The sequence below is a fragment of the Rhyacophila brunnea genome, unplaced genomic scaffold, assembly GCF_057557595.1.
Source record: "Rhyacophila brunnea isolate RB1 unplaced genomic scaffold, BYU_Rbru_1.0 scaffold_96, whole genome shotgun sequence".
NCBI lineage: Eukaryota > Metazoa > Arthropoda > Insecta > Trichoptera > Rhyacophilidae > Rhyacophila > Rhyacophila brunnea.
The window spans coordinates 1,161,986-1,170,507 of record NW_028233368.1 but is presented as its reverse complement, the minus strand read 5'-3'; the positions used below and the strand labels follow the sequence as shown (position 1 = coordinate 1,170,507).

At 30.2% G+C, this 8,522-nt stretch overlaps 1 pseudogene; it reads left to right on the top strand.

Moving 5' to 3' along the window:
- Nucleotides 1–2,527: 2,527 nt before the first annotated feature.
- Nucleotides 2,528–4,728, top strand: LOC147063122 (protein argonaute-2 pseudogene; annotated as a pseudogene).
- Nucleotides 4,729–8,522: the final 3,794 nt, after the last annotated feature.

Genomic DNA, 8,522 nt, shown 5'->3' with positions numbered 1-8,522 from the left:
AAAATGTTTTTTTTATTTATTTAACTCAATGTAATTTTAAAAAAGTCATTTCCATAACGAAATATTATCGTGTACCAGAAATTCAAAATTTCTTTGACTTCCATTAATCTTCCTTTTGACATTTTAACAAACCATTTAAATTTTATAAATCGATATTTATGTACACCCGTTTGTGATCTATGTTGAGAGCCAGCAAGTCTAAGTTTAATATATCAACGAATTGGGATTTATTCTTAATTATTTTCGATTCTTGTGCTATGCCGTAAATAAAAATATTTTCATTTTAATTGGATTGATTATTTTTTGAATGATCAAATATGGCATAATTTCTGGAAATAGACATATGGCATGTCTTTTGATGATGATATATTTAACATTCTTATAATACAATATCATATTTACAATCATATAATCTAGTTGCTGGCTTCTTTCCAATCATTAATTTTTATTATTTATGGGTTAATTTTCTTTTTATGATTTTATCTATTTAGAAGTAGTCAGTGTGTTGGGGATATTGCACAGCTCCTTGATGCATCTTTTGACACCTTCGCTGATATAACTTCATGAACTGTTCTTCTTCTCTCAAATGAGATGAGTTCAAGTGTCTTGCGGAGTGTGTGAACTTGCATGTATGCTTCTACTTCATCCGGGATTTTTAACTCCTTAACATACAATCATAAATGTATTTTTTATAAAAAGGCTAAATTTATGGTCTTAATTTTAGTTTTTGTTCACAGGCACAGCTTGCTTGATTCTCTGTACACACAGCGTATTTATACTTTCGGCTATCTTCTCCTCTCCATATTCTTCTTCAATACCCCTCCTTTTTTCGAGACCTATTAATTCAAGGGTTTTTCCCATTCCCAAGGTTTGAATATATGCCTCAACCTGGTTCGTGACATCTAGTTTCTTCAGGTACCTATGCAATCATAAATAATATTATTTTTATATGTTAATTTTCGATTTAACTTATATTTTTTTCAAACAGATTCAGTGATACTATCCTTAGAGCAAACTTCATCAATACTTTTGCCATCTCTTCCTCTGCTATATCGATATTTGCAATTATATAACGTAATTTATATCATCTTTACAATATATAATTTAGGACAAAGCTTCTTTGCGATCATTTAATGTAATTTCTAATATCTTTGCAATTATGAAAACGTCAATAGCCTCTTTAGAATCATATAATGCAATTTATAATATCTTTGGAATCATATATTGTGTTTATAATATCTTTACAATTATATAATGGAGCCCATGGCTTCTTTACGATGATATAATGCAATTTCCAATATCTTTACAATCATATATTGTGTTTATAATATCTTTACAATTATATAATAAGGCCCATAGCTTTTTTACAATTATATAATATATTTATAGCTATATTTGATGGGTTCTACACACAATGAATTTTATAAATTAATAAAAAATCTTATGCCACACTATTTAATGACTTGAAATTAATTCAGACATTATAAGCATAGAATCACAATTTGAATTAATCAACAATGGTAAAATTTAATTAATTTAAGGTTTTAATTGCTTTCTTGAATTGGGACCGTGTATATTTAATTGAAAAATCTTTTTATAGGCAATATTAAATTTAATTATAACCGTATGACCTGAAGTCAACCATTATTTCCCAATATATGATAATTAAAACACAAGATTATACCAAATGAAATAAACAAATAACATAATAAATTTCTGATTAGTTTGATTTCCCTCCTTTTTCTTGAAAATTCTTCCATTTGTCTATTTAAAACAAATTGGGTCATCCCTCCAAATATGTCCGAGCATTTAACGAAGTATCCCGCATGTCGACCAACCACACTTGTACCTGCATCACATCCGATTAGAACCAACTTTGTCAAAGTAACTTCGTTACCAAAAGAAGCACACCATTACCTGGTTACCTTTACACCAGAAGCCAAACGAAATTCTGTTCCTCATCTATTCAAACGTTTTATTTCCCGAGACATCGAATCAAAAGGCGACAATAGTTTGTTGCAGGGTATAGCATTTGCCTTTGATGGGATTAGCATGCTTGTTACTAATAAGAAGATACATAAAGATAGCGATACTATCCAGCTTGTGAATGAGAATCGAGGACTTGAAAATATTATGGAGATTAGTTATAAGAATACGTATACTTTTGACGATATTATGGGAGTAAAGAATGATACACAAGATTTATCAACCTTTAATAGTTATTCTACGCATATTCAGGTACTTGAAGTTATTATGAGAAGTTATCAAATGAATAAGTATTTTACACATTCTAGGTCTTCATATACAGATTCTGATATGTTTAAGCTTAGTAAAGGTATTGAGGTTTGGAGTGGAGTAAGTCAAACACTGAAGTTATCTAGGATGGGGTTGTTAAACAATTTGGATATATCATTTGTTACATTTTTTGAGAATGTAAATGTTATTGAGTTTTTTAAAAAATTATTAACGAAAGGTGGTGGCGGTGGCCCTCGTCGCGATAATAATAACAGAGGTGGTCCACGTCGAGATGACAGAAGGGGTGATGATCGAAGAGGTGAAGGTGGATATAATAGGAGAGAAGGCGGACCAACAAGACGAGATGGACCTCCACGAGGAGGATATGAAGATCGAAGGCACGAAAGAAGAGGCGGAAATGATAATACTGAAATTTCTAACTCGAATACAACGAACATCAATAATACTACAACCACCAACAGTGAAGTCAATCATTTATTTTCTGTTGATAATAATGAAATTTATAACTCGAATACAACAAACATCAATAATACTACAACTACCAGCAGTGAAGTGCATCATTTATTTACTGACGATAATATAAGATTTGAGAGGGTTGGAGGATATGGAAATGAAGAAGACGAGCTTTATTCTTTGATGGGCAGAGACCCTAAAACAGCATTATCCCTTCTAAGTAGAACCTTGAAAAAGCTTAAGCTAATAGTAAACCACATCCCTAAGCAATTCGGTTTTATATGTGACGGTTTATCTGAAAAAAGTGCCAAAGAAATAATCTTCCAAATTCAAGAAGCCTTTGACCGTACAACAGGTGCTAAAATAACCAATCTAAAAGAGTTTAACGAAGAAATCCATAACATAACTACGAAAGAGATAAGTGTAGCTGAGTATTTCGCAAAAACGTACCAACCCTTAAAGTATCCAAACTTACCATGCGCAGTAAGAAAAAGAAAAGGGAGAGACGATTGCTTCTTCCCACTTGAAGTTTTAGCCATAGCACCACTCCAACGAAACATGAAAAAACTTGATGATACACAGGTTTCTTTGATGGTGAGAATAGCAGCTAAGGCACCAATACCAAGATTCGAAACACTTAAAAACAAAGTAATTGAAATGAAAATAACGGAAAATGATGATTTAAAAACATTTAATGTGAAATACGCTGGAAGTGACAAAGGCCCTTGTGAGTTTGTTGAAACTAAGGGGATTGTTCTAAATCCACCCAAACTTGAATATGGTGGCCAAAAATCTGTTATGCCAAATAAAGGATCGTGGAACTTGAGAGGACTATATGCTCTAATGCCCGTTACTGTAAACGATTGGGCAGTCATGTACATTAACATGCCAAGATTCGATCCTCATTCAATTGACAATGCCATGCGAGACTTTATAAGAATAGCAGGTAACTTTGGAATAAAGCTTAACCCAAAATTCGATGTTTTTGGTTTGAATGAACCCGATGAGTACACCCAAAAAATTAAAGCTAAAAAGTACCAGTTCGTGTTATTCGTACTTCCTGGAAAAGAATTCGGTGCATATAAAGAAGTCAAGTGGAGAAGCGAATGTGATGGTATAAATCTGGTAACGCAGTGTGTAGTCTCTCAAAACTTCCAAAAATTCAGCGATCCTACTTTCTGTTCTAATATAATGATCAAAATTAATGTTAAATTGAAAGGAAAGAACTGGAAATGGGAAAAGCCATTAAAATACAAGGATATGATAGTTATTGGGGCTGATGTAACTCATCCCGGTCAAGGTGACTTAACAAGCCCATCTATCGTGGCCGTAGCATGTTCAATGGACAGCACCTTGAATAACTTTAGTACAACCCTGAGAGTACAAGAAAGAAGACAAGAAATCATTTCTGACCTCGCATCAATCATCACTGAAAACCTAAAAAAATATTATAAGACCAACAAAAATTCAAAACCACAACACATCATGTTTTTTAGGGACGGTGTAGGCGAAACTCAATTCTTCGAGGTTTTTGAAAAGGAAATCCTCGCTATCAAACAAGCTTGCAACAAACTCGGTGCCAATTATAACCCTAAAATTACGTATATAGTTGCACAAAAAAGACATACTGTAAAGTTCCAGTCTCTTGACACTAGCCACGAACCTAGCCATAAACCCATATCTGGTAATGTTATCCCAGGAACTGTTGTTGATTCTGTCGGTCATCCCGCTTTTTTCGACTTTTTCTTAGTCTCCCACCACGCCCTTCAAGGAACTGCACGTCCTGTAAGATACCACGTATTGTTTGATGAATATAACTTCCCGGCCAAGGAACTTTACCAACTCGTAAACGATATGTGTTATCTCTATCCAAGAGCAACGAAAAGTGTGAGTATTGTGCCTGCCATCTATTACGCCCATCTTGCAGCTGCTCGAGCAAAATGCTACCTCGTAGGAAAAGAAGAATCAGAATTCATTCCTCCTCATAAAGACCTCCAAGACCAACTCTACTACATGTAAGCATTATAATTTGTATTGAATGAATGACTAAGATTACTACTATTATTATGAAAAAGATTAGCATTTGTGTGTACAAATTGTATTACCATCATTGTATAACCGAAGAAAACAACTATCACCTGTGAACCATCGTAGATAAAGAAATCAACGAAATGAAATAACTGTTTTTTTGTATCCTCGTAAATCATTTTAAATAATTTATTTATGACAACTATCTACCTCATAATGTTTCAATTATTGTTATTATTATTTTTTAAGGAAACTTTAGATTCATTTGTGTTTTATTTTTATCTTTTACCTTGTTTCAAACACAGAAACCTTTGGATAGCCTATATAGTGCAGAAAGCCATAAATATATGTGAATTGATTCAATTATTTGTTATATATCTCTTTACCTTTTTTTAAATTAGAAATAACCTAAGATAACTTCAGACAGCAAGAGTTCATAACCACAACATTATCATATTACATTCTTTTATACCAAGACTGTTCGATGAGTTCCAATACGCAAAAGAGTAGCGTTAATACTTGAATTTCAATCCAAATAAAATAAGTGAAGGTTCGAACATCATTCAAAGGCATTAATAAATTACTAAACCAATAATTAATTATCGATGCTACAAAATACCACAGCAAACACTTTAGACTAATTCAAATAAAAACTAAGCCGTCTTCTTTCAACGTACATTTATTGTGGCGCTGAAATAACTTTAATCGATTCAAGAACGAAAGTGCAGTGATCAAAGTCATAATAGTAAGATCAGGATGTTTCCCTTAGCGGTGTTTCAATTGGGTTGTTCATAGCGGCAATACTTTTCCATGTTTCCAACCAACACATCGACATTTATTTATTCCGAATTTTTATTTTCAAGGCAAAAATAATCTTATCGCCCACTTTACTAGGTTTTTTAATAAATGTGGTGTCCTAACAAGATATTTAACAAGCAGGCAGTATACAATGCGATAATACGATGAAAAACAAGAAAAAAAAGTAAAAGATGTCGCGGAAAAGAAACAGTTTATATGTTTTCGAATTTATATAAGTTCATGAATAAAAACCTAAATTCGGATTGTTTTAATCTATAATTGTCTTTTATCTGCTAAATTATTATAAAAAAACGCGTGGTTTCTTTAATTATACTTTTTTGACGGATATACGAAAATTATTGTTAAAAACAAATATTTTAACTTGAACTCCCAAAGAAACGATTTTAGATCAATTAGAAAAATGTATTCGTATATAGAAGATAAACATAAAAAAAAATACGAAGACTAGTACTAAAATGGATAATTAATAAGAAAAACTTCGCTAGAGAAAATATAAATATCAGCACTGAGCCAAAGCTAGTAAATTATATTGAGAATAAAAATGAATAAATAAAATAAATAATTTGTGCTCTTAGTTTACTTAAGAGAAATCTTGCTAGAATAGTAAGATTTACAAAAAAAATTACAAAACCCTTGGGTATTCTGACATAAATAAATAGTATAAAAAATGTTTTTGTGGCAGTGAAAGTGTGAGAAAGAATTCATATACCCTTGGAAATTAATAATATATACGGATGGCCATTACAAAACAAAATATGTGTAAAATAATGCTATTAAATTAGATATTATGAAAGTAAAAAAGTGATTAAAAAATATCAATTAAAAACTTCTTTAAAACGGAGAAATTGTTGAACTAAAATCCTTTTCTGACTTGTAATGATTTTAATGAAAAATCGGTCATACATTTCTCCATAGGAAATGCTTAAAAAAATAGAAAAGAAAGGTTTATCCAAGCCAATCGGCTTATTCATAATCTCCAAATTTGTAATTTTAGAGAATCTGATCCAATTTTAGGGGTTATGTATATTAAAATGGTATATATAATGCTTTCAAACATAATTTTTAAATTATAATATACTCGATAAAAAAATATTTATCGACACGAGATTCATGTAATGTCTTTGTGAAACTTGCTGACCAAGCGTCTTTTTTTGTTTCTAGATGCTAAATATATTACCAATAAAAAAGGCTCACAGCAAATTCAGCGCTATAAAATTTTACCGAATAACATGTTTATACAATATATAAAACAGATTATTGCTATTTTTTGGCTATATATTCTAAATACTAACCATGTAGAAATACCAGCTTATTCATGAGCGAACTCATTTTTATACAACAGGTTTTAAATACAATCCTTTTTGATTTTTCTGTAAACTAAATTTGCTTTTGATACAAATCTAGTATCTTTTGTGAACTGATCCATATTATATTTGTTAAAAAAACCATTTTTCAGTGGCAGATATGTTTATTACCTTACTCTATCAAATAAGTTACAAACCATTATTATGATACACCTTTATATGTGATATGTATACTTTTCGATTGCACAGCATTTTTTCCATTAAAAATTCTATTTACTTGACCCCCGTTTTTTTATGCATATCTTTTTAAAATAGTTTTTCTTTTTTTATGATTATAGGTTAAATAATTATATAAATAGAACTTCTGTAAGATCCAATTATTAGTGCAAAATCTTTCAGATTTTAATTTTTAAAAAATCATATGATTTTTATCGTGAAATTGCATAGCAGTTTATTTATTAAATTTTTTTTAGCTTTTTATTAACTTTTTATCAGATTTCTTAATCTTCAGAAAAATTTTGTGCATATTTTCACAAATATTTCTGGCAAGAATGAAAATGTTGCTTATTTTGATATAGATTCACAGTTATTAGTATTCTTCGTCTTTAAAATAGGTTAACTATATTGCTTCATCTGGAATTATTTGTAGCTGATATATATTTTTCTGGTGTCAGTTCATGGTCTCAAAGTATCCAATTATTAATTCTGCCAAAAGCTTATGAGTAACTAATATTTCGAGAAAAGCTTTAGATCAATGAATAATATATTAAAATATGTTTAAAATTAAGATTCTTCCTATATAACAAAGGAAAAAACGAATTGAATTTATTGCTAAACATGAACAAACATAGGGCAAATTATGCAAAAAAAACTATCTATCTGCAATATATATGTGATCATACGTTTTTTATGATCTCTCTATTATTATGAAGCACCAAAATTATCAATTTACTCATTAAACTACTTTAAAAATTACTTGATCAGATAGGAGGATTAAATTTTCGAATTATAGCCCTTATAAATTTTTTGTTAACACATTCATAAGATTTCTTAATATCATTTCATTGTGGCTAATTTATTGTTGTAATTATGTAAAATCGATGTTTATTATGGTTTGTGTTTAAGTTTCTTGTGCCCGAGCACAGTTATTTCATGATTTCTGCAAAAAAACCAAGTCTCGCTAGTTCTAGCCACAAGATTTGTAATATCGTATGGGTGTTGATGTCATAGAGATTAATTAGTTGTATTCACTTCCATTTCAGACCACCAAATTTGAAAAGGTTATGTGATCACTACGATTAACTCTATTTATAGAACTTATCTGTTATAATAAATGGATTTTTTCTGACCATTTTTTTTTTGAAAATTTATATTCAGTCAATTATTGCTGCTTATCAAATAGATATCACATAAAATAAGAAATTTCTAAAATGAAAGGGAGTATATTTATGTTTTTTCTTCGCTTAAGGACACATAGAGAAAGTTTTCATAATGTTTCACATCTTCTTTTTCGACATTTAACTCAAATTCTACGAATATTTTTATATCTGATTATGAAATATATTTTTTATTTCTTCTATTATAGATTGGTAGAACCATCTGCTGTTTAATTCAAATTGGTGATTTGACCTTTTAAAATTGATATTTTTACCATATTTTATC